This window comes from Strigops habroptila, chromosome 3 (genome assembly GCF_004027225.2).
Source record: "Strigops habroptila isolate Jane chromosome 3, bStrHab1.2.pri, whole genome shotgun sequence".
In the NCBI taxonomy this organism is placed as follows: Eukaryota; Metazoa; Chordata; class Aves; order Psittaciformes; family Psittacidae; genus Strigops; species Strigops habroptila.
In genome coordinates, this window is record NC_044279.2 from 60,642,745 (window position 1) to 60,670,464 (window position 27,720).

The following is a 27,720-nucleotide window of genomic DNA, read 5'->3' on the forward strand; positions in this document are numbered from 1 at the left end:
TATTCCATCAATCAAATTGGCCACTAATTTTGCGGTGTAATTCATAGTGCAGTAACGCTACAATTTCTTTTCCATTCAAGAATCCCAGGCATTTTCCAACCAACACATCATGCATTTTGCAGCAGGAGTACAGAGAGCAGATGGGAGCATGGGTCTGGTGCAAGGTCACACAGCATGGCTGTGGTCATACCAGGCACCGGACAAGGTGACAGCCTGCCAAGACGTAGTTCTGTGACTTAAAGATATTATCATCTTTTTTCCAGGGATTATGGCAGGACTTTGTTAAAGAATCTTCTACTGAAAACAGTATTTTATTCAGCTTAATAACCTCATATACTCATCAATGTCCTTTCATAAATAAAGAATGGCATTGTTGTGTCTGCACAACCAAGATCCCATTTATACTAAAATGTATCAGATTACTAAAGGGTCAAAATGTGCACAGTTATCACAGATGAAAAGAATGAAAAGGTGCTTTCTTGGTGACTTAATTAAAGAAGAGAACTAGGTAAGGGTTTTACCTTAAACAAACCACTGCCTCCAGAACTCGAATTCTGAAAAATTTTTAAATATAAATTGAAAATTTTAGGTTATGTAATACAAAACAGACAAATATTAGCTCTCTTTTCAATTCTGCAGAACTACAGTAAGCTTTCACACAACTATAACAATTAGCAAACAACAGTGTGGTAGAACACCTTCATGAAGAGGCACTCAGGTTTCATGGTCCAGTACATGAAACCTAGCATGATACCAGGGGCATTGGCAGGTCCTTGCAGAGCACTTATGACCAAGTCTATTTTCCTAAGTTAATTAACTTGGCAAGGCTGAAAACAGAAAATCAACATACAAATTATGCCAGATCGGTCGGTAGCTTGCTTTTTAAGTGAATGGCAACAGAGCAGCAAGTTCTATTTATTCTTTTAACTTACGGGTAACTAATTAAAAATAAATTCTTTCTGTTATCAACCTCAAATGGCAAAACCCTGTGACAATTTGTTTCAAAAAAGTTCTCCAATTTCCATACTGTTGGACTCTTATTGGCTTTAAATCACCAGTTGAAACTGAATCTAGTTGAGAATTTTCTCACTCATCTTTTAAAATAATACATCCTTTGATCATGGCACAACTAGGAAATGTATAAACAGGAGAGCAGAAAGTATTATTTCCTGAATTATAACCAGCATCTAAGAGAAAAAAAAAAGTCAAGTTTTTAAATATCCAGTATTTTAAAAGTTTCAAACTTATGTAAAATAAAATCTCCTATTACTTCTTAACACACAGACAAAAAAATTAATTTAAATTAGATGTTGCTTTGCTCAAGTCATCCCCCCTCCATTTTTAATTCGGGTTTTTTGGGGGCGGGGAGGTTGTTTTGGGGGTTTTTGCTTGTTAAAAAGAACAACAACATTTTCACTCTCAGTATAAGCCTGTGTTGTCTCTTAACAGTCTCTCAAAGATAACATTTCCCTATAAGGTCACCAGTGGCAAGGGAACACTCAGCCAACGGCTTTGACAACATTACAGTAAATAAAACTATCTGAAAGACATTAGTAAGTTAAACCTGGGACCTGCCCAATAAACAGCTTTATTCCATCATTACACAGTCAATAAGTCTGCACTGGGTCCACTGTGGTTCTATGCTGTTACAAGCAACCTTTTACCACTTGTTACTTCACCTTCTGCTTGAGCTACTTACGCGACATGTGAAGTGAAAAAAAAATGCATAAGGAGGTTAACTAGGACTAGACAAAAGGCTGCAAAGCTCAATCAAGGCAGGCATGGATCACTGTCCTCTCAATAACATCTCTGTCTCCCCCCGCCTGCTGCTCATCACTGCCATTGCTGCACACACGCACGCGCTCCAGCTTCAAGCCATAAATCTTACAAAGTCACTCAACTGACAGCCTAATAACATGAAAGAGGTATCTGCAAACAAGATGGTTTCAAACCACTGCTGGTGACCCTGAACAAATCAGGGCCCAGTTTCTTTTGCAGCCTGCGTTTCTCCCCTTCAATCACTTAACCGGGCAGATTGATGTGACACCGCAGAAATAAACTAAGCTCCCTCTTGCACTCCCTCTCTCTCCCCGGCTCTCCTGCTTTCTGGCATTCACTAATGATTAGATCTGTCTGTCCGTATACAGCAAAAGCCCAGTGCTCAGAGACCTTTGGGTGTCAGAAATGCAGCTTCTCAACATCATCAAAAAAAACAGCCCTTACCACAAAGAACACTTCTTGCCGTCTTCTGTGTTTTCATTTATTATGTAAGATTTTCTTACTTTAAAAAAATATAAAAAGCAGACATGAAAAACAATAATACCTATCTCTCCATGAACATAATGGTCTAATACCTTGTGAAAACACAGTTGCAAATCGCACCCTTTGGGAACATAACCAGAATACCATAGTATTTTACACAGTCAGAGATGGGAGCATTTCCTTCTAACCCTCTGAAGCACTTCTATCTTCCATTGCTCTTTAAGCCACATTAGTACCTGAACCCCTCCTACCCCTTTACCAGGGGTACAAGCACCAAAGTTTGAAGTGATTTTTAGCAACACTCCACTCCCCTCATGACCTCAAGTAACAAAGACATCAAATGATTCAACAATGATTACGCTTTTTCACAGCACAGAATGACTATCAATCCAGACATCCTATCAATCCCAAGGTAATAACTTCTTTGAAGCAGGTGAAAACAAAATTAAATAGCTGGCATGAAGAAAAGCAGATACAACCACCAAAACAACCAGCTGGTGAGCCTCTGTCTGCTATCCTGTTCATGCAGACTTCTTCAGAATGCTGTATAAAAATACGGGAAGAGCAAGTAGAAACACCCATATTTATTCATTAAAAATATTTTTGTACTCTTAACGTTTAAATATTTGTATTATTACTTTTGTTTCCATCATCCCTCTCAACTTTGTTATGGAATCTTACTAGACAAATAATTTGAAGACTGAGAACTTTATAAGCAGTGCTCATGACAGAAAAGCTAAACAAAGAAAAGTTGGGAATTTAAAATATTACACTGATAGACTTCAGCCAGTTTCTTTCTTGCTTACACAAAACCTTCTGGTTCTCATTCACAACGTTACCACATCTGGGCAGCAGACTAATCTTGATTTAGGCCATCATTAAGAAACAGTGGCTTTAACACCACATCTAGCAGCAGCCTATCTGGTCTTCTCTCCAAAGCAATGTGATGGCCACATTTTTGAGGACTAGACCTCAGAAAAGCACGGGGGGGGGGGGGGGGGGGGAGGGGAGCATTCCTACAGATTGATATCACTGTGTTTTTTACAGCTGTCTTGACAAGGAAAAGTCCTAGCGATCTAATGTTATAAAACAAGCAAAGCAAAAACTCAAAACCCATATTAATGCCAACTTTTGGAGGATTCCAACTTCCTGAGAAAAAGGAGATGCACCCAGCAGCTAATACTAAGCAACACAGGATTGTTCAAGTTACGTTTTACTGAAGAGTGTAGTAGCATTATGCAGAGATGGCCAAACTACACACGAACAGACCAGCTGGAGTACCAGAACTCAGCAGTGGCTAGCCTCCTTACCACAAACTGTACGTGTATTTTTATCCATGCCACCAGCAGTAACAGTTATCTAAAACTGATGGCAACTTTCATGAGGCTAAAACTATCACTTGTATTACTGGCTTGCTGTCAGTGATCTCTGTGAAAAGCTTGTAGGATAGCAGGAATCACGAGCTTAAATAAATGTATGAGTAACCAGCATCTAGAATAACATTTTACAAAACCTGTCAGAACCTCTAGAAAGCAGTTTAGCATGGGAACAGTCACTTAATCTGCTAAGGTCATAGGGGAAATAACCAAGATGTGTCCAATGCAGCCAGAATCCTCTTAGATCCTTTAATGCCATCCATGTACAACGTGTTCAGAAACAACAAAACCCACCATTATCTATCAAAGAGGACTGACCCCAGAAAAGCCATTGTATGCATTTACATTTGTACCCCAGGAGTATGTAAGCGAGGAGAGACCTAAAACAATTCAGAAGTTGGGTAGGCATGCAAGTGAGGACAAAATCACATTGCCAACATTCAACTCCCAAATCTAGGTATGAAAGTCAACACACCTAGAGAGGTACCGGGATGATGTCCCATGTTCAAATTCAAACTTTGTTTTCAATCTTATATCTGAAAACTTGACGTTTAGGGGCTCGTATTGCTGAAGATGTAGTACTGGAAGAAGTTCTCTCTAGCTAATAGCTCTTCTCCAGCAGCCGGTGGCTGAGATGGTTCTCACTGCTTCAACAAGGTTCATACCAGACTGGAAATGATTATTTACTAATTCCTACTGAAATTTCACAAGAATAGTATTGGTTATAAAGCTCATAACATACTGAAATCCCTAAATCTTGTGTCTGAACTGTGTGACATTTCCATTAAAAGGTTTACTAAATTTAGAGCTGATGTGATTCCTATGCAACCCTTATGCCTGGAGAGATTTGCACTTTGGTATTCTCATGCAAGTTTGGAATATTTCTACTGATAAATATTTTAGAATCAAGAGTTTTCTCATCTCTCTCTTTCCTTTTGCCTGTTAAAACAGAAATCTCAACATATACATAGTTTTTCACTAAAAGTAGCCAAACTTACTCTGTTCCTTAGAGTGTGAATTTGACCCACTTGTTTACACTCTCAGTTTTCTTCTCCTCGTACTGCTTTAGCTGGGTCACACAAGCTGTTTTATAGCATTGCTAGAACATGTAACCAGCCTCCCAGTTAGGGGAGACTGATACCTTTCCCATTTTCCCATGTTGTCCTGAGGTTGTTTCTACCCATCCCTCCAGCCCAAAACACCCCAATGAAAATAAAACCCAGGAGAAAGCTGTCAAGAGTGGAATAAAAAAAAAAAAACCCAAACCAAAACCAAACAAAACCCAAACACAACACAACAACAAAAAAAACCAAAACCAAAATCATAAACTTAAAACCAAAATCAAAGCTATTGTAATCAAAGATGTGAGCAGAAGAAAGTTCTAGTAGCTTGCTGCACACAAAAAAGCTAAGGAAATAACTAAAGAAACATATACTGTATATTCAGCCTGCTGAGAATGCTATTTTTCAAATGTCCTCAGCCCAGGATGGCCTATTTGCTGCTTTGAACTTATTTAATAACATTAAGCAAGAACACTTAACTATCTAAAAGAAGGATCAGTGGCATAAATCAGACATCATTTCACATATTTCAGGATCAAAGCTGTAAGGCAAAATGATTTGTGAGGACGTTTGAACAGCTCTAATATATCACAGTTCCTTTTGAAGGATACTTAGGCATATTAGTTGCCCAAATGATGATTTCTTTGTGTAGTTGTAGCCAAAAAGAAAAGAAAATTGAAACTTTTCATTCACGAATTGGTTTAATCTATAACCTTGATTTATGTATAGCATCAAACAAAGCAGATCAAGAACACCGTGAATTTGAATTATCAAAATTAAAACCAGGAGAGTGAATTGTTTTTGTTTTTTTTTTTTTAAATAATCAAGGCTAATCGAAGTGACCAGCACAGAAATTGCATAAATCATGATTGCATAAAAGTAGTCAATACAAGTTAATAGGAGCTATATAACCAATGTCCAATATTACACTCATATTTCAAACTTTCTAAAGTCTGTCAGGATGGAGTATGACCTACAGTACTGTTTGTCTTAAGGATAAGCACTGGCTGTAGTGTTCAATTTTAAAGCATATTTTTCTTCATATGGAAAACTGCTTGCCATGGTGGATTGCCCAAGAAATATGTTAGCTTAAAAGTCTCTAACAAGAAAGGCTGGACCAGATGATTTTTTGAGATCCCTTCCAACTTGGGCTGTTCTGTAGTCCTGTGAAAAATGGCCATCATAAAATCTCCCCACACACTAATGCTCAAGATCAGAATCAAGCTTTTCAAGCTTGTAGATGTTGAATATATAGTTATAAAAAGGGAATTTCAACTTATTCTAAGCCCTTCCTTCTCTATCACCGCTTACCCCTCCCTCCCCCCCCACAAAAAAAAAAGTGCTCATAGAAAAGGCCAACCCCTTCTTTGGGCAGCTAGTCTAGAAAATACAACTTAGACTGATGTGTATCAGTCTTTGAAGCTAAAACATTTGTTACTGATTTTCTCTAAAAATCCAAGATGATCTGTTGTTCTCTCATCGTATGTCTGCACTGGTCTTCAGGGTTTAGAAAAAGCTAGCTACAAGGAAGACCCAGGCTCACAGCTGCTAGGGTACCACACTCAGGGTTTACTTTATCACCAAGGATATAAGGTTGCTGCAAAGTCGTTACCAGTTGGCTCCCTCATCCTGAATCAGTCAACTTGGTGAACATCTACTGTTCACGAGAACAGAGGTAAAAGCCATAGAGAGAGGGGAACGGTATTGCTAAAATCAGGCACTAGAGCAGTCTTGGAAATTGCCAACCTCTGGTGTGTGGAGGATGGATTATCACCCAGTTTCAAGTAAAAGCAACAAGGAGGCAAGAAAACCAATGGGAAATTAATATTTTCAGAAAACTTGTTCAATGTTCACAAAACATAACAGCATTTAATGCTTTATAAATGTCTCTTTGGCCAGCAAGTTATTTAAATTAGCAAGTCTAGAGTCACAATTCTAATTCCCTGTGAAAAGGAATTCCATTTATTTGTTAAAAAGCCTTCTCCCAAGATATGTACACATACACAACCTTGCCATAAATGGCATCATTCAGTAATGACAGCAAAGAGGAAGGTTAAGGAATACCTATTTCCCCTGTGATTTCCATCCCATTAGCATACAGAACCCACTACATTCAATTAAATGTCCAAACATATTTGCTAAAAAAAACTAAACACTCTTAGGTCCAACATTCTCAATAAACTAATAATAAACTTCTGCAGGAAACAAACTTCATAATCAGAGCTTCTGTAGTATCAATTTGAGAGTATTCTTACTTATACTTCAGTATATTTACAGTTGCTTGCTGTATGTTTTTATGGTTCTTCCATAAACTCTTTGACATTGAGGCCACATCATTAAAACAATTACTGATAAGTTTGAGATTCAATATGCACTGAAACCTATGGGAGGACTACTATGAATTGTATGCACCCTGAACCAGGACCTCATAGGCTTATAATGTATTAGACACTCATAGAAACACTCACATGTTCTTGTACTTATGCATACACACACAAACACAGAATTTGGACAACAGACCAAACAGGAAGTATTTATTACAAATACATCAGAAGAACAAGAGATGGGTTCAAAACCACATTATCGATTTACAACCAGCTGATAATTTTAGACATATCCACCTGTCATTGATGTCATAACAAACCTACTGGGCCAGCTCAAAGGCCTGCCTCTAACAGTGTTGGGTAGCAGATGGTCAGAGAGGACAAATATACAGTAATACTCAATATACCACCCACAAGCATGGACGGATATCTACCACGTGAACTTTCTCAGCAACAGTTTGCATCTCTATGCTTAATAGTACTTACTGGATTCTTTCAAGAACTTTTAATACATACAATAACTTGTTAACAAAGGCTTCCACAGCTTAGGTATGCTCACCTAAACTGTGGTAGGCAACACAAAGAAATAGACTTCTAGGGGAAATGAGGTACATACAGAAACCTGATTTACATGCTTAACAAAACAAGAGTACACTGTTTCAGTATTTTTTAAAATAACAGGATTTGAAAAAGCTTCGCTTCCATAAATGTTGTAGGCTGAACTCTGCCCTTTGCTAAGCATGGTATCTGAAAAGTGCTTACTGTAGTATACATCTCAGCTGCATGTTTAAAATGCGCCTGACATATGGGGAAACTTTCCACAGATTAAATGATACTGAAAATAATGACTGAACACTGAGTCAGAAAAAAGTAACAAGGAGATATATGCACCCTTTCCATCCCTCCACTCAGCCACCCTAAGTGAGATGTGTAAAGAAAAGATAAATTGCACTATTCCATAAATTAGAAGAATTACAGAAAAGTCAGATATCTAAAAAGAGAAATGATATGTTGAGAAAGATCTGAAAGAGTGTATAGCTCTAGGAGGACAGTTAATATTTTATGTTACAATAACTCAGAAATATAGGAACCTTAACTTTGTCTGGAAATACAACTCTTTGGATTCAAGTAAAATGCTGAAAAACCTAATCGATTCGGTTTTGTTTCTTTTCAAATGGGATTGGAATGAAGGACAGACTCTGACCCTCTGTTATCTAATACCCCAGCACATGAGCAGTCTCAGTTGGTGAGAATGCTTGAGAAGTAAAGTCCCTCTCAGAAAAGCATCCCTGAGAAATCAGTTTAGGACATACGTAATGCTAATTGTTATGAGTCAGGGCTCAGCATAGAAAAAGGTAGCCAAATCAATCCTGAAAGCAGTAAAGCCATATGATGTTCCAAGAATGAAATGGTAGCACTATTGAAAGCAACAGTAATTTTGTATAGCTTTAAGAGGCATTTTTTTTGGACAGCTCTTAGGAGGTATACATAGCAATGAAAACGAAAGCAGAAGAACTTCAGTATCTTAATATAATAACTTTAGGCAAATTAATCTGTTAGTGCTTACAATACAAACCTGGAGAGGGAGGTAGGCAAACATATCAGAAAATGTCTGAATCTTTACAAATACAGGTAAGACCCAAAAAATATTCTTAGCTGAAAAAACTTAGGTAATTTTAGGATCCCATCTTCAGCTGTTCTGATGCCCAAGGCTGACCATGCTGGGCTTGCACAGAGCCCTGAGCATCTCTGAGCCCCAGGCACCTGAAAGGAGGTGGGCTTACCCCTGCAGTCAGTGCCCACACTGAGGCGAAGGGAATGTGGCTTTCTGAGCCACTAAATGTGGTGGGCAAGAGAAACAAGGGAGTTACTAGATTACTAAAAACAACAGTGGAACGAGGTGCTGGAGGATACCATCGGGAAAGTGAGAATTCTGCAGAACCAGGAGAGGAGGATTTCGGAGCTAGGGCTGATGAATAATGTGGAAAGGTAACTGGAGCTGTTACAGGACAAGCGGAAAATATGGAAAACTTGAACTAATAGTCTGGAGGAGCAAGATGAAGACAAGCAGAAACTGTCAGCATCCACTAAAATGTGGACACCAGAACCAATTTAGCACAAAAAAAGGCAGTAAGGCAAGAAGACTATTAATAGTATAGACAAGCCATGAATTGACTGGTGGAGATGGGTAAACAGGGAAAACAGCTTAGCAAAAAAAACTGCCCTCCTTCCGCAGCACTCTGACTATCCTCCCTCTCTCCAGAGCGGTGAGAGGGCAGCAGCCTATAGCTACACTCCTGTAGGCAGAAAGGAGCAGAAATCAGTGCAGCTGGATGTGAGTTTCTCACAAGGACAACAACGAGGAGTCAGTATGATGGACAGGGTGACATTTCTGGTTTTTTTCCCCACACACATACATAAACACTCTTCAGGTTGCAAAGTGAAGCACTGAAAGAAAGAATTGAGGGATTTAAGTTGACTGTGCAATCCTAATTTGCTTGTCTTGTGCATATGTATCATGGTAGTCTATAAATATATCATGTCAGTCTTTTTTATGTAAAATGTCACCCGCAGGATATATTCTGCTTACTTAACAAACAGTCATTTCATATTTTGTTTATTTTCAGCATTTGTTGTAAAAGCCTGGCCTTATTTACTCTGTGTTATTCAGACTCCTTTCTGATAAAGAGACTCCTTTCTGGCTTTTCTGCAGTCTCCCCTCAACAAAATCTTTATGCTGTATCAAATAGAGCAGTCTACCAACATAGACACCCACAGGAGGACTAAATTAAGGTTGCACAAGTTACCTCAATTATGCCTTTCCCCTCCACTCCCCCAATTTTTCAGTGGGCTTTCAGTCTTGCTAATCAGCACTGCCTTTTGTGGTTGATACCTCAATATCACTGCAATGCACTGAAGTCATGGCTTCTTTAGTTACTATAAATTTTGTTTAAGATAAAAGTTGCATTAAGATATGAAACAGAAAGGATGAATAAAACCAGTAATTAGAAATGTAGATTATATCCTTCCAATCTACACATGAATAACATTATTATGCCACTGAATAGTCATGATACTTGTTCTAGTCTTTGGAGCACATACCTACAAAGAAATTAAAAAGCAGCACTATGTTTGAGACTTTAATGGTATAAACAGTTCAGACTCGCAAAGAATGGGAAGCAAATGGAGACGAAACTCAAGCAAAAAACCAAACCCCACACACTCCGAAATCCCCCAGAGCAGGTCGCTGGCAGAACTAGGTCTCTGCAATCCCTGCCCAGTACTGCCTCCCTGAGACCATGCAGCCTCCCTCTGAATTGTGGGATGGAACCAAATTAATCTGTGGGGCTTCTGTGGAAAATCAGGAATACAAATCAAAGTCTCCTTTATTTTCATGTATTAGTGGTACTAAAATTCACTTTCCATTCTAATGTACTGGTATTAAACTTATCATGTTATCATTAAGATTATTGTTTCCCTACACATTTGCAATAGCATCCATCATGACAGTATTGGAGGGCTTTCAACATCTCCATTTCAGCTAAATGAATTGCATAAATTCTCTTATTTCTACATGGGGCTAGAGGCAGAGAGGATAAGAGGTTCTTAGCAGGGCTTCTGTAAAGTTAAAGACACACAGATCTGTGGAGTTAAAGGCGCATAGACTTTGCCGAAATCTGATTCATTATCTTCCGTAATACCAAGCAGCAAGTATTAATGCAAAATCTTTCAAAAAAATCTTTACCAGCAAAGAGGAGTATGTAACTTTGGCTGTTTCTATGGATTTTAATTGATTTTTAATCTGCTGATGGTAGGCTGTAAATAACTGCTCAAAGTACACAAAAGTGTAAGTCAATAGGAAGTTTTATTAGTTTGCTTTCAGCGAATTATAGCAATGATGGAAGGACTCTGAAGCATGCAGAGGCCCACAGCCTGAATGGTTTCTCTTCTCCTCACAGGCTGTTTGAACATCGCCTCCATAAGTGTCCAATTCAGCCAGAATTTATATTTTACTTCCGCACCATGGAAGCCTGGGATGGCTGCAAAGAAAGTGCTAACAGTTTTTTTGGTTTTTTTTTGGTGTGTAGAATAGGGCCCTAATTCATTGGCAGGGCAGCCAGTAAAAGCTCTTGTATACAGCACACCTCGTCTATAAATCATTTCACAGAGTTCCAGAAAAGGTTCTGAAACAAAAAATCTTTTTATTTTTTTTTCCTCTCCCATAGCAAAAGGGAAGGAAAAGGTTGTGCATGTAAAAATTTACTTTTTACTACTCCTTTTCAACTTTTTAAATGGCCTACTGCTTATATTTTTACACAGGCACACCCTGCAAATGTTCCCAACACCATATTCATGTGTTTTTCTTCACCTCAACTGTCTTGCGGACCTTTAGCTTGCACTATCTATGTACAATGGAAAGTTAGGACACCTGAAATATTCTTCTCAGATGGCACCCAAACCTTCCTTCTTTCCACATCCCCCCAATTTCATTTTGCTGTTTGAAAAGAGGTCACAAATAAATCAAGTTTAAAAGAGCTAAGGCAAGAAACACCTTATTTTTAGTGAATCCAGGCTACCAAAGTAGGAGAAGAAACAACAGAGCACTCTTCTTCATAACCAGCCTGGGCAAAACCTCTGCTTTTACCCCTCCTCCCCAGCAACGCACCCAGTGATAAACAGCTCAAGCAACACATCTATGCAACATCAACACCCTTGATGTTTTGAAGAAATCCTGAGAATAGTTACCTCATGCTACACTCTTAGTCCTACAGCTTGGCACTAGATATTTATGTGACTCACCCAGAAGCGGAAAGTAAGAGAACAGTATGCAGCAGAAGTGCAGCAGAATACACTGTCAGTTCCACCAACCACCACAGACACTTAAGGAGGTTCCTTCAGCATCTTGCCTGTAGTTTAAACAGACTACTAAAGAAGTATTTGCATACTTACAAAAAAAAAAAAAAGTCAAACCACAACCAAAAACAATAGTAAATTTTCTTAGCCAACCTCAAAGTTTGTAAAGCAGGGTGGCACCATCACCTTCTGCTCATCTACTCACATGAAAAAAAATGGAAGCTCTTCACTTAAATGTAAAACTCACAACAGCTCAGCACAGAAGAAAGAAAGAAAATGGCAAAAAAAGGTCATAAAAACTACAAACATATCAAGCATACGACCTTTCTTTCAGAGGTCTTTAGCAGTTATAAAATATGCCCAGAAATAACACTTCATTGTCCATCCTTTAGTCAATTCTACCTAATTCACGGGTCGTGTGCATTATCAAATTTGTGGATTAACTGTGTAGTAGTGTAAAGATGGCTGAAGTATCCCAGTATTACTTGTACCACTCATATCATCAGTGATTGAGTAAGTATCTGACTACATATCCCTTGTGGTGGTGGAAGATGACACACATTTTATCACACGTTACCAAAGGCACAGGATTCTTCAAGACAAAAAGGAAATCATACCATTGAAGAAAAAGCACTAAATGGAAAACCAGACACTATTGAGATTAGAATATTACCCATTTTACCTTCTTTATCAAGATAAATGTGTTACCTAATGACAGAGAAAGACAGCGTCTTGGTTGCATGCCTAATTTGAGAAGAAAATATTCAACATAAATAACATTTACGAAGATACATCTGGCCCAAATACCATGAGGGTATCATGAGGGTCTTAACACACTTCTAATGTGAACTGTAAAGAGAAGCAGTGACATCCTCATGTGCTTAGATAATTTGCCCAGTGGTACTTCGTGAGAATGTCTTTATATTTGGTCATTGTTGATAGATCTAACATACAAAATTAAGCCCACAGATTGCTCACAAAACTATTACTTTGGCAATTATCTCCATGTCACGATCAGTCAAGAAATGTTATTTCTGACTCGTGAGTGGTTAGCACATATTTGAGAGAAGAACACCACATACAACGCCAACTGAGATATTTTCTAGGGAAATCTGATTGTACCAAAGTCCTCAACACTTTTAGGGATGGTAGCTGTTGCAAAGATCACCAGACTTCAGCTGCCAAAACCCTCCCAAACAGTTTGTTCCTTAACCTCATATAAGAAAACCAAAATAACTTCCTAATGACATTCTGCATTATTTGACTGTCTCAGGTTAATTCCTTGGATAGATTCATACACATAAAGATGTGCTTCAGAAAGCCAATTATTTTCCTGTTCTGTTTTGACTACAAAATAAATGGTTAAATCTACTAGTCACTGGCTTATAAAACAATTTGTTGAAATAATGAATTCAAATACACTAATAGGATACAGAGTTTCACCATTAATTGTTTAATCCATAGCTATGTAATACTGTACTGAATTATTTCCCCCCTTTTTACCCCTGCTAGGAACTGACACAAGTACAATAATTAAAATAAATTTCAACACAACCATTTGGAAAATTGCCAACATTTTCAAGAACTTATAATTTTCTTCCTCCCCCCTTTCCCCAAGATAAAATACAGTTTTGACATCTTGGTAAAAAAATAGTTGTAAACTGTTACTTACAATTTAGGGAGGGGGAAAAAAAAAAAAAAAAAATCACTGTTTTAATCATGACCTTTCATCTGTCCTTGAATTGGAGGGAGGGGGTGGGGAAAATTGGCCACTTACAGAAACAATCCTACTGGGCTTTCGTCTCACTGATTGACAGCCTCATGTGGCTAAACACTTTCACAATTCTAAATAAAAACTACCCCTCTCAAAATGGCAGAACTTACTCTCCATCACGCAAGATGTGCTTGGATCGAGTACAGCTTTTAGTAGAGATGGTGAAAATAATCTTTGAAATAAGCGATAAATATCAGCTCTTCTGTATTGCCCGTCTCCAGCCTTGTTTGACAAAAGGATCCTCCCAATTATTATGTAATGCCAGAATAGCTAAATACTGGCTGTGTTGTTATTACAAGAATGAAAACCACAGTAATAAAAACTAGTGTTAATAGTACAGTAAGAACATATGCCAATAGGCTCTCTTCAACTTAAGATCATATGTAAATATGGGCTATTTGAAGAAAAGTACAGCTACACTATTAGCTGCAGTGTCCTTACAGATATTTTCAAAATGTGACAGATCACTTTGTGTTTGCTGTTTAAGACTGTACTAAAACAGTGCCTTGTTGGCATTTGTCTGAGCTCACAAGGAACTAGCTCAGCGAGCTAAACCCCCATAAAAAAATGCTTCACTGTTTCCCAAAGTCACTTTTCTGCCACCTTGACTTTCTGGTTGGGCTCTTGGTGGGGCAGAAGAGCCCATCACCAGGCAAAGGAGAGCTGCAGGAGCACATGGCCAGGGCAGAAGGCCGGCAGAACAGGGCTGCTCCTTTCTTCCAGCAGCCTCCAGCTGTAGGTGTGGGTTAGCGCATCACCAAACCATGCGTCAGAAGGGGACTTTCAACCCCGCATGTGCTGCTGAAATCTTCTGCCGTCTGTTTCTCATGCCTTGAGTTCTTCTAGGGAAAAACAGGTATATTGAACCACACCTCCCTTTCTAACAGGCTCCAAGCCCATTGAAATGGCTAGAGTATCAGTAAAGCCCATTCTGGAAATGACAACCAACACCCTCCTGTAGAAGCTTCTAGTGATGCTGTGAATATCACACCACTCTGCAAGAGGCAGAGGTGGATGCATCGCAGAGCACAGCCTCTAAGCTGTGAAGGTGACTTGTGAATCAAAAAAAGGAGGAGTCAAAAAACTATTTCAGACTCCTTCATTCCTTTCCCTAGACACTTATTTCCAAAATCAAAAGTCAAAACCAGAGCAATTTGACAGAATTGCTATGTAATGATCACACAAACCCCAGTCACTTTGGAAGGGGGAAGACCTGATCTCTTTCCCTAAACCACTTCTGCTTTTATACTGGAACCACACCGAAGTTACCAGGTGAGAGGACACACAGAAGCTTCTCATACACATGCAATCATACGTACTGTTACAGACACTTCAAACAGGCTTTGTAAACCAATCACTGCGTTACTAATAAAATTCCTACAAACACTTCTTTTCAGACAGCTAATATAAGGTATGAGTTTTACTGTCTTGAAGCAGGCTCAAAACTTTCACAAGCCTTCTGAGAAAAGGGTAGAGGTTTCCCCTCTTCCTCCGGCCAGCACACCACCTCCCAAAAGTCAGGGAGGCATCGAGCCGAGCAATTTGGAACAAGACCTGCAGCAGCAGATCAGCCCGGGCAGAAACAGCACTTGTCTGTCTAGGTAAGATCCCTGCCAGCCTTCCCGCTAAAATTAGAAAATGGGCGACAGTACCTTGGCGCCTGTCACTTGCTGGAGACAAATCTTTAGGTCTTTCCACAGCCAAAGGGTGGCATTTTGATTTCTGCCCACCAGCTCCAAGTCGCAGCAGTACCTTGTTATCCGCCGGTCTTTTCGGCAGCAAGACTCCTGCCTGGCATCGGCTGCCTGCTCTGCCCTCCACCTCAGCACCATCCTTCTCCCCAGGCAGCAGAAATGGGAAAAAGCTGAGTGAGGGTCAGCACGGCTTGGAATGGGTGAAACTTTCCAGAGGGGAGCAACAATTTTTGCTCACTGCAGCTAGGTCAGGAAGTAAACTCAGCGTGGAAGCAGGCATGCTCATAATTCACATAGCTATAGCAATATCACTTTTTAATCAAAAGATCTCAACCCCCTTCACATAGATCACAAACACTAAGCATCACAATGTTCCTGTGACGGAGCAATGAATTATTGTGCCCGCTTTTATTAAAAGTATTTAAGTTGATCTATTACCTATGTAAGTTACAGATATATCCTACTGTCACAATCTCAAACACATTGATCCTCACAAATCTTCACTGAAGTAAAGAAATGCTATTTTCTCCATTTTGGGCAATTGGAAACTCTGGTAAAGACAGACTACAGCCAGATGTAAATGATCTAAAAATCCACTTAATTCCTGGACCTCCACTTTCAACTAGGCATTTCTAAAGGCCTAGAGACATCCAATAAGAAAACATTAGGTTAGGGATAAGACGCAATTTAGGCCTAAATTTGGGTTGAAAACTGCTCTTAATGCACTCACGTATCTTTCCTGCCTTACTTCTTGCAGCCAAAGCACACCATGGGGCTCTTGGCTAGAAACCGAAGCTGCAGCCAAGCGTCACAGGGGACAACCCCACATAGGCTCAGCTGCACAATGAGGGCTTCAGACTGTCAACTCCCAAAGCAGCAACCCTTCCCTCGTCCAGAAGTGAAATAGAACATGTAAAAATATCTGTAATAAGAAAAAAAAAATATAAAAGTTTTCATTGAAACAAAATGCCTCTCAGTTAAAGGCCCGATACAGAGACGTTGCTTCTTCAAGAAAAGAAAAAAAAAGTTGCTTTCCTCCCTTAGTTGCTTCATCTTCCTCATAACAAACTATTTTGTGATCATTAGAGAGGTATGCACTGTAGAAATAATGCTGAGAGGAAGAAACATAGAGGCTAAGTTTTTCATTTAGTTTTTGAAAATGAAAAATCTCTTGGTTAAAAAACAACACCTCTGTTTTTTCATAGCTATATACGGGTTGAAGCACTTAGTGTTTGACTACATCTGCATGTACATTACAAAATTACCATGCTGTTACAGTTATTATTGACAAATCTCTTCAAAAAATTGTATTTTCTGTCAGCTGTGAAATGTAGTATGTATACACAAAACAGAAAATAAGAGGATGCTCCTCACCCTACTGTTTTAAGTCCACACTTTATGAAACTATCATTAGATTGTTATTTTACTATAAAAGGTTGGAAAACAAAATACTGCTCTCAGAAAATTACACAAAACCCATGGTTTTTTTTTAATATATATATTCAGGTCTCATTTACCCTTATATTTGACATAAATGAAAATAAACCAGCATTTTAAGCTCCTGGAAATGACAATATCATGTTATCTAGATAAGTAACACAAAGCTATTACTGAAATTCTGATAGCATTTGCTTTACTGGTAAAGGAAAATTACCTGTAATGCCTAGTTTAAATAATTACTTTTAAACAAAAGCTTCTTTTCTACACTGCGTATTTATCTTCTGAGACCAGCTCAGCAGGGCTATGTATTTTATTAAAATTGCCTTCAGACTGTTAATGGTGGGGTGTGTGTTAACACAGGAGAAAGGATGGCCATTTCATTCCTGTTCCTAACACTGGGAGTTGGTCCAGATACTGAAGAGCCAGAAGTCTGCTGTGCATTTTAGTATGTTACCAACACTTGGTTTCCTAATGATAACTGGCAATGGTATTTCAGGATGATGGGTCAGACTTAATCTGGAAAGCTTATAATTGTGCTTACAACAGCAGCAGCAGCAACTAAATCTGAAATTCCTTTTACTGACATTTCACTTGATATCACGTCTTCTGATAGGAAATTATTTTGTAAGCTCTTGCCCAGTATTTCTCTGTTCTCCTTCTCTTGCACTCAACCTTGGATGTTCTCTGTGCCACATCAGAAAAATGGTATAACAACTGTGAGCTACTCTGTGCTGAGTTTATGTGATGGATAACCAACACAAATCATCCAGATAACTTTCTGGTAGATCTTGTTTCCTCTCAGAGGAAGCCACAGTCAAAATGAACTTTGATCCACAAAGCATAGGCACCGAAACCCAAGGTCCTCCTTCCAGAGAAGCCATGGAGCAAATACACACCTGCACCTGAGGCTGCAGTTATAAGCCCTGGGTGCAGGTCTTATCTGCCCTGTGGGAACAGGGTTTGCAGCTCGGTTTGGTCACTTTTTCTATCACCACCAAGTTTTTCATGTGCACGCGCATGTGAAAAGCATGTGCATCCACATTCTCACATCCTTCCATTATGCAAGTTAATTTGCTTGATTAAATCTTCTATGTTTATATGTGCTTACTTATTCGCATAGTTAGATTCCTCTGTGTTTAACATCTTTAAAGTGATTAAAACTCTAGAAATTAAAACCTATGATTTTTCACATGAGCAAACACCACAAATGCTACTTACACTTCAGAACTGAATTTGCTAAGTGAGGTGGTCTCTTTCCTCTGTTGAACAGGTATCTTACTGGAAACAGAAAAGGGGACAAAAACTTCCTGGAGCTTTGTAAATGATCACAATATTGGCCAAAGAGAGAAAGCAGGATTTGTCCATTGCATTGACCCTGTATTTTGGAGAAGATTAACACCTCCAGAGAGTTGATATTTGCTGGAATGTTAACTAACTTATCAATGATGCTTAAAGGAAACCATTAAAAATGCTCATTAGCCAATTTTCACAGGTTCTGAGGTGCCCACAACACCATGACAGCTTCGGAAGCAGACTTACTTTATCACCTTTGAAAAACAGTCCAAAGGCACACTGCTTCCAGGTAAGCTGGACCAACACCTCCCTGTGCAAAGCAGCATTATTAAACATGCACGGAAAGCTGGAAAGGCAGATAAAGCTCTTGACTAATTTATTTTTCCTAAATGGAGAGCATTTCCCCTTTCAAAAAAAAAAAAAAAGAAGAACAAGAAGTTAACACCCACACATAAGCCTCAAAGCCAAAGAAAGGCAAAGCTTTTCAGAAACCCTGCCCTCCAGTGGGCCCAGCTACACCAGGGCTGCTTAGATCCTGCAGACCAGGACTGGAAACAGCGACAGGACTTCCCACAGGGAAGCCTGAATGAAATATTTGAGCTTTTAACTACTGATTCACTCCCATTAACCAGTTTTCAGAAAGAAAATAATGCACCTAAAGTGTACTCATGTACACGACACATATAAAAACCAATTTGTTAATTTAATTTCACCAAGACTCTAGTGCCACCTTCTCACTCTCAATCTCATCTCGGCTTCCCTAGCAACACTGCTTTTAGCAAGAGGTCACATTTGATCAGTCATCTACTCTGCTGTTCCTTAGACACACGTGATTTTCATTGTTTGCAATACTTCGGCAAGCGATCTCCACCCATCCCACACAATGTGATACTCAAACCCATCAGGATTACTTTAAAAATATCTGGTCTTGGTTGCATTGAAACTTTTTTAAGGAAGAGAGACTCAAACCAATAGTTTCTGCTTGTCAGAATGGGTCATGTGAAAGGACATTTCACACATGCTTTCAGGTGCACTCAGGTTCTTTAGTTATCATTTCCTGTTTGGTCCCATTTTCACAGATATATCAGTGGAGGATGTGCATGATTTTAGCTTGTGTAATCTGTGAATAGTCTCCACTAACTCTCAGTTACCTGAGATACTGCTGGGTGCGAAATGAAAGGACAAGAACCTTATCCTAAGTCTCTTCAGTGCTATAAAATCATCCTAATTCCTTCTTTTTAGGCGGCCATTCTTGCAGTTGAAATCCGCAAAGACATAACAGTAATCACCCTCACATTTGAATATCCCAATAAAACATCACAATATGTTTGGACTTGCTCCTTTACATCTGGTGAGTCAAATATTCAACCACACAGAGGTACCCACTCACAAGCCACTCTTGCAAACCAGCCCTCGTTACAAAAACTAGCACAAACCAAACCATAACTGGAGCCTCCATGCAAATAAAAGATTCAGACCTCAAAGTTGAGGATGACACAGAAAACAAATGGTGTGCAAGAACAGGGGCTTCTTCCCTCTCACAGCCACACTCAGAAATGCATGCAAATATTGCGAGCTTGCAGATTACCAATTTAGCAGTTGGTTTCATTTTGAGACCATTTTGGAGGGGAAGTAATACAGTAACAGCAGTTCCTCCCAACCCACTTCCCACTATCGCCACACAAACAGACTCAAATTCTCAGGTTGACCAAAACCAGATCTAGAACAGAGAATCAGAGTATAATGAGAATTTACCAAACTAGAAGCAAGATCTGAGGTGAGAGTGCAACCTCAGACAAACTTCTCATTGTTTCATAGAACTACACTCTCCAGCCTACAAGGGGTGTCCAAATTGCAGACCACAGATTTAACATGCTTTACCACATCTGTGTGGAGGAAGTTTCTGCAACTGTACCAATATCCACTCTTTCTCATTAAAATCATATAGAGGGGAGTCATAAAAATGCGAACTTTATTTTGGAAAAGATTGAATGATTTGTTTTTAATGACTAAGACAACCTACCCAGAAAAAATACCAACATCCCCCCTCTTTCGATCTCCCTCTGCTTTTCATTTTCATCAGTAAGACAAGTTCTGCCACATGGTTCAAATTTTTTTAGAGATTAATCTTTCTACTGTCATTTTTTTTTTTAATATGATGTTAAATTAAACTGCAGGGATAAACAAGAGTATATATGTCTATACATGTATTTGTATATACATGAACATGCTGTATTTGACAGTCATCTTCACCTTTTCATGTCACTTGTTACCACTAACTGCAAACTTTTTGTAGGGGAAACCATGTCTTTCAATTCATACTGGCACTTACAGTCCAAATTTGATCAGAGTTTACAGTAACATAATGTTTATATGCTAAGGAACTGTAATAAGAAATCACTATTCACGTTGTATGGAAGGGCACAGCTATGAAAATCAAAAGGAGTACATGGGAAAAAAAAATTATAAATATTTGAGAGTTGAATGTATCCTGATCAAAGGCAGTGGAAACAAAGGCTGAGCCTGAAGAATTATGTCAAGTCTGCCATACTTTAACTACCAGTTCCTAGCAGACAACTAAACTGTTCTGAAATAGCACAGAAACTGAGCTTTAATACTAAACATATGACCCAGCACACATAGGGAGACAGCCTGATGCATTACACTGGTTTGCTTGGAGATGATGTAACTTCACAGCAAGAAACAGATGCCAATATATGGTTTTGAAAATTTCAAGAAACCAAGAAAGCACTCGCAAATTAAAACAACTGAAACATCCAAACCCAGAAGATAAATTCTTCCAAACCAAACAACTCAACCCTAATCATCTTCATGTACAGCTTGTTAGAGGCCTATTAGTGACATACACAGTGAAAACACAATTACTTCATTCTCTGACCAAAAATTTTGCAACTGAAAATCTGTTTTTACAATGCTGTCATTTAGTTTGCATTGATAAGCCTTCTCATAAGTGCTAGGGACCAAATTATTTCAGATTAGAAAATGATTTATTCTCTTATCAGCCACAAACTTCTTTTGACCTCTGAGTTTGAGCCAAGCTTGCTCCATGTGCCTGCAAACTCTCAGCCACAGGAGTTAGGTATTTCTCATGTGATGTGTTGCTAAAAGCCCCCTCAAAAAAGCAGCACAACACTGCTACGCTAAAGGCTGTGCAGATGAGTAAGGGAGGCACTCACTGCCCGCAGAGCTTATTATCCCCATGTCAGACAAAGCATGATAGGTGGACCCAGCAGGGAATTTCAAACGGGCAATATTTATTTTGGTGTTATTTACATCTTCTGGAACACTGAATATTGAAATTTAAATGTATTCTCACAAAGTCGTAGGAGGGGGAGGAAAATCAAGGATTCTTGCTACAGCGTGCTATGAAGAAAAGGCAGAGAAGCAGTAATACATCAGTCATTGCCTGTTTGGATAAGCTCTGTTTTTTAAGACAGAGTCATAGTGCCTAGTACTGCAGTCTCACTCAGGCACATCTTATGTATCAATAGCTTTGTCTCAGTAAGAACCCAGAAAAGATTGCAGGACAATTTATTTAATTGACTGGATCAGTAGCTACACCTGTTATTAAGATTACTTGACACAAGCGATTAAACAACTACCTGCAGTTGTTCACACCCCACCAATATTTTGCCATTTTGGCTGATTTATCTATGATGCATGACTGTCTCAGGCTGAGCATTTTGGAAACAGTACAACTTTTTCCAAGAACGAGGTTAAGGAATATTATGCTTAAAATTCTTCAAGCTCTTCCTCTGAAAAAAGCACTCTGGCACTTCAAGGTTCAGAGGAAGGTTCGAAATCTGGCAGCCTGGTTGTGGCTTTTGTCCCCAGATGTACCTCAAGTAAGCCCTTAGGGGCCATCTTTGAAAGTGCAGTTGTTAACTGCAGTTTTTGGCTTTCTAAAGTTGTTATTGTCCTTTCAGCACAGTTTTTATATGAGAGCAAGTGTTGTATCTTGATTATACTGCATTCCACCTCCACCCCATTTAAAAACCACGTAGAAGAGGAAATGAGACTAAAGTAATCAAATGAGTCTTCAAAGAAGAGAACGCAGCAAAGTCACAGATATCACACAAGTACCTTAGTAAAACATTTCTTGAAGTAATGCAAACACCAGCCCAGCTGCCCACACACCACAGTTGTCACCCTTGAACTGGCCAACTCTGTCCAAGTACATGCTGCCACCTATTATTCCAAATTATTATTTCCCAGCCATTATCGCTTTTCTCAATCCACCCCTCCCATGGCAGGGAAGCAGTTCTGCCCTCATCGCAGGTGGGGAACCAACAAAGTGAAGCATTTGCCTGTGGTCCTGCAGAAAGGCTGCAAATGAAAAGAGAACTCACCTGACTGTGCAGGTCATGGGCCAGCCTTGCCTCCCAAAGCTGAGCCAACCCACTGCCAATTCACATCAGCACTCCCAGAAACACCTTGCAGCAAGTAAGCAAACACACTTCTTACCTGCCAAGTCTCCCAGATTAAATTCTCAATTCCTCTTCTTTTTATTTTCTTCTGCTTCCAACACTGAAGGCAGGGAGGAAAAAGAAAAGAAAAAATACATCAAAGGAAGAGCCACAACTATCTCATACAAAACTTTTTTCGCATTCAGTTTTATCCTGAGAAAAAAATCTCATGGAAATAAGTGGGGTTTCTCCAATCATTTTTCCACAAATTCAGGTCAGGCCCTTAGCAAAGCTCTCCCTAAAATATGAGAGCAAGACCTGAAGCACAAGGAGGATAGGGGGATCTCACTACAGGAAAACTAAAGTGAGGGAAGCAAGGAAATAGAATATTTCCCTTAATATCCTTAATTTGGGTATTAAGGAAAAGATGGGGATTAGGATCCCAGTACAGCAAGGTGCTTATTCACAGAACTGTAGGAATACATGTAACTTTAATTAATTAGGATTCTCTACTTAGACAGACACAAACTCACACAGGAACCTTCAGGGCCTACAGAGGGGAAAAAAGGAGAGAGGCAGGGAAGTGGAAAACTGAACCACAGTCAGCTGAAATCAATAGAAAGACTGACAGCAATTTCAGTGGACTTTGGATCATACCCAAAGCAGCAGAAGAAAAAAGGATGCAGCAGGAACAGGGAGAATAAATGAGAGAGCAGATTAATAACGCCAAGAAACATTATTAGTATAACTTGACAATAGCTAGGGAATTGCAGGAGGAGGGTTAGATTCTGATCTTCAGGCTCATAAATGCTGGCTTGCTCCATCAAAATCAATGGAGTAGTTTTAGATTTACGTCAGCATAACTAAGCACAAAATCAAATTAAGGAGTACAGAGTAACTGGAGAAAAACCAAGCATTATTGAGCGTTCCAACACTGGGAGGCACTCAGATACTATAGTGCTGAAGGCCACGTTAGTAGATTGATTAAATGTTTGATCCATCAGTAGGAGATTTATCCAAAATGGGGAGGAAACAGAGCTCAAAGTCAAGACTAGTAATCAGCTATTATTTTTTTTTTTTTGCATGCTATAAACATACAAAGGAGATGCTTTATAGGATTTGCAGCAATAATAATTCTCAATTGTTTCCCACTCTTGAAATTAGTTCTTATGTATTTCTTCAACATTTTAAAGATGTTTTGCAGAAGTATTTTGAAAAAAAGTTTTCATAACAAAATCCCAGGACTTTCATGTTTTCACTTGGATCATCTCTCATTTGAGTCTTACAGACGGATACCAAACACTACAAAAACTAAACCCAGAGCCATTTATACTAGGACACATGCACTGTTTTTCTTGGGCAAAGAACGGAGACTTTCTCTACACTTCATTGCTAAGCTCATGAGTTTTGTATGTGACAGCGTGAAAGTGGCAGTTTCTTTTTAACAGTTTCATGCTCTCACAAACACAGACTAGTTTCGTTCAGAAACCTACTTTCACTAGAGCATTGCTATTCCTTATGTCAGGTACACACTGCATCTGCTCTAAAACCATAAACTTTAATAAAAATTAAAGGCTCTGACTTGAGTTAATCTTTCTTACCTTTTATTTACTTCTTATTTCCTTCTAAAATAACTCCAATTATCACATTGTACCTAAGTTCTTACCACTGCGATTTCAAATGACTTGAACATTACCTGGATTTATTACAAATAAAAAAATTATTCCATCCAGCCTCCCTTTCATTTCCGTTCCACTAAATCCCCCCATTTCTAATGATACTGGCAACACAGCTAGTCACATTTTGTGACATCTCTGTCACCCACATATGCATGCATCTTTCCACTTTTTAGTAGATGGCTTTCTGGCACAGAGAAGAGAGGGCTACTACTAGTAACTAGGGGAAATCTATTTAATCTCAAAGTGTAGAGATTTATGTTTAAACAAGTGAAACAAGAGGTTCTTCCTACTTGCTGCTCCCACAGGTAGATTTTGATGAGGAATTACAAATTCAGTCCTTAAATTCCAACTAATAAAACGGAAGTTTTTTCTTTAAAGTAAGTTCATAAAAGATAAAATAGTTTTTAAAAGTCTCTCTAAGGGAGAATACCAATTTCCTCTTGGAGAAGATGATGACGTTGTCTGGATTCTTTTGTCATAGGATCTACCCAGACTTTTCAAAATATAAGGGAACTTTAATGAGAACAAGAAGGAAATTCCCTACAATGTTGTGGAGCAGTAAGCCAAAAGCTACAGCTTCCCATATAAAAGGTGCATTTGTTGTTCATATATGTGCATTTATAACAGGGTTGTGTTGAACACAGCATGACACACAAAACACTGTCCAACTAGCATTCTTCTACTAGTTTGTGTATCAGTGATGAGTGAAAAGACTTGGGACCTATTCCAACATCTAATGATCACAAGTGCAATTATTATTAGTCAACCTATTATGAAATGCAGTTCTAAAAAGAAACAGTGTTTTCATAGCATTTCCCTGGGAGTTATGTGGGTTTTGATTACCAATGCTTGGCTGTAGTGGGATCAGAAAGATATGACACAAAACACTGTTAGAGAACTTCAGAAAGTTTATTTGCATATTTATTTGAGCATGTTTGCTCAACTTTAGTCAAAGATTAGCCTCTTAACTATATTACAAAAAATTTATTGCAGATTACAGGTTAGTAAATAGGCCACCAGTGCATGTACCTATGACCAAAACTTAGAGCTTAGTGTCTTGGGTGTCGCAGCATTTATACTTGAGAATTATCATCTCCTTCATAGAGGAAATGGAGCAGAAAACTTCTCTGTAAGTCACCATTTCCCTTTCTTCCATCTCCCAGAAATAAACAAATTAAAGACATTGTTAAAGATTTACAGTAAGACCCATGCAAAACTTTCACCACAAAATGTAAAAATCCCTCATGCTTCATTACAAATCTGAAAAACAAGGCAGTATCGGCCAACACCTTTCACACAATGATTGAGTGTCAAAACAGAAACTAAAGAAAAGCTCTGACATTGAGAAAGAATTATGATTTTAAGAAGAAATTATTTGAGGTAGAATGTTTTCATATGTTGTGGCCAAAAGCCTGGGAAAATTAGTATTTTCAGAAACTGAAAATCATCTCAGTGGGTAAGACCTCTCTGACATCCCTAATTTATGTTTAGTAGCAGTATATCTTTACCTTTAGGTGCAAACAAACAACTTGTCTCAACAGTTGAAAAAACTTTATAATTCAAGAGGATTTCTGGCAGTTCTGGAAATCTGAAGTTCATGTAGAATTTGTTATACAATAGAAAAGAAAAAGCACAAAGCAAGCCACCTATATTAAGCATCCACAAAATCAGCATCTGGCTTCCTTGCTCTCTTTTGGTGATCAGCAAGACTTTACTCTGCAAGCAGTCTCATCACTTCTGGGATTCTCAATTTTATGTTTTTCAAGTCCTAGACAGCGATCTCTCAAAGGCAAGGACTGCCTTCATGCAAATTGTCCATGAAGTGCCTGCTGCAGTGGATTTTCCAGTTCCCACCTGCAGTTTTAAGGTACTGTTACCCAAGATGCTAAAGTAGAACACATTAACATCCCTCAAACTTTCATCTTTTCCTCCAGCATTGACAATATGCATTTAAGGAAAGAAAGTGCAAACCTAGACACTTAGAATCATAGAATCATTAAGGTTGGAAAAGACTCTTAAGGTTAACAGCTGGACTTAATGACCTAACAGTACTGAAGTCCACCACTAAACCACGTCCCTGAGCACCACCACATCTACATGTCTTTTAAATACCTCCAGGGGTAGGGACTCAACCACTTCCCTGGACAGCCTGTTCCCATGCTCAACAACCCTTTCAGTGAAGAAATTTGAACTTGAACCTACAAAAGCCTGGAAAAGCAACCTGAGAGCTTTTAATAAACTGCTCCGTTCACCTCAGTGAGGTGTTAACACGGATAACGCAAGAATGGCAATAACAGTGTTCAAGTTCAAACTATTGTAAGGCTTATGTATGTAAAAAGCATGGGTTGTACAAAGCACTGTATGACTTCCCACTCTGATGTTGTGGGCATGTGGCATTTGAAAGATAACCTGTTTAGTCTCCTCCCATCTAACAAGGAACCAGTGTCACAGAGCTTAGCACAGTAAAACCACCACCCAAACAAGGGAGAGGATGAATCCAAGTGAATTCAACAGAGTTCAAAAATAACATCCCACTTAAGTAACCTGCATGAGTGAAGCTGATTTTGTAGGCAGCCAAAGAAGGGTATTTTTCACCCTTTTCTACCCTTCTCTACTCTCACTGCAATACCTGTACTGAAAATATCTTAAACCAAATATGGCAGAACCACTAATAATCGATTTGCACTCTGGGTGAGCTTGGCTAATGAATTCAAATGAGAGCAGAAGAAAGCCACAAAACGCCAGATATTTAATTTCCTTATATTTTCTAGTAATAGTGTAATTGTAATTAGTGTTTACTTTGTTGTGTATTTTATTGTTGAGTCTTTAAAGTCCTCTGGGATCCCTTTGGGATATACAGCACTATATAAATGTAAGTTGTTATTATCAAATAACAATAATCAGCCATTTAAATTATACAATAGCTACCTCATTAAACTTAACCAAATTAAAGCTCTAATAAATAACTATTGTATAGAATCTAAATTAAAGATACTTTTCCCCAGTTCAAAAACTCCCAAAATTCTTTGCATTGAGAATACAAGTGCCCTGCAACACCTCGAGCTTGATCCTACATTACTGAAATCAGTTAAGATGTTTGCTGTTACTTTCAAAGGAGAGGTGATAAGACACTTGGGAAAGAGTTAAATGCCTCAACAATTCTACCCTTCTGAAGCAGCAAAATTAACATTTATTTTGTTTCCCCAAATCATTTGATAGATTAGTTATCCTTACCTCTAGTACTGATCCTGCAGTGTCTGTAACAGTAATTTTGGCTATATCACCAGTTATATATATGCTGTATGTATTTCAGTGTAGCAGAGACATCCCTGAGCTTACACTAACAGCCAGTAAACTTGGTGCTGTTGCTACCAAACGGGCACAGTGTGGAGCATGAAGAAGGCAACTGACCCTTCCTCTCTGTAGTCGGGTCTCCCAAACTCCTCCTCTTCTATGATATATCCACAGGAACACAGCCTCCAAAATATTTACCCTTAGTCTTGCACATGAAATAGTCCATGCAACCATGAGAGATA

At 38.8% G+C, this 27,720-nt stretch overlaps 1 protein-coding gene across 6 annotated transcripts in view; it reads right to left on the bottom strand.

Annotated features, from left to right (window-relative positions):
* Window positions 1-27,720, bottom strand: part of SOX5 (SRY-box transcription factor 5) — a 644,656-nt gene that overhangs the window by 431,285 nt on the left and 185,651 nt on the right. For all 6 annotated transcript variants that reach the window (XM_030478980.1, XM_030478979.1, XM_030478981.1 and 3 more), the window contains one exon: window positions 22,564-22,626. The gene's annotated coding sequence lies outside the window, so the exon portion shown is untranslated. The remainder of the gene's footprint in view (window positions 1-22,563; window positions 22,627-27,720) is intronic.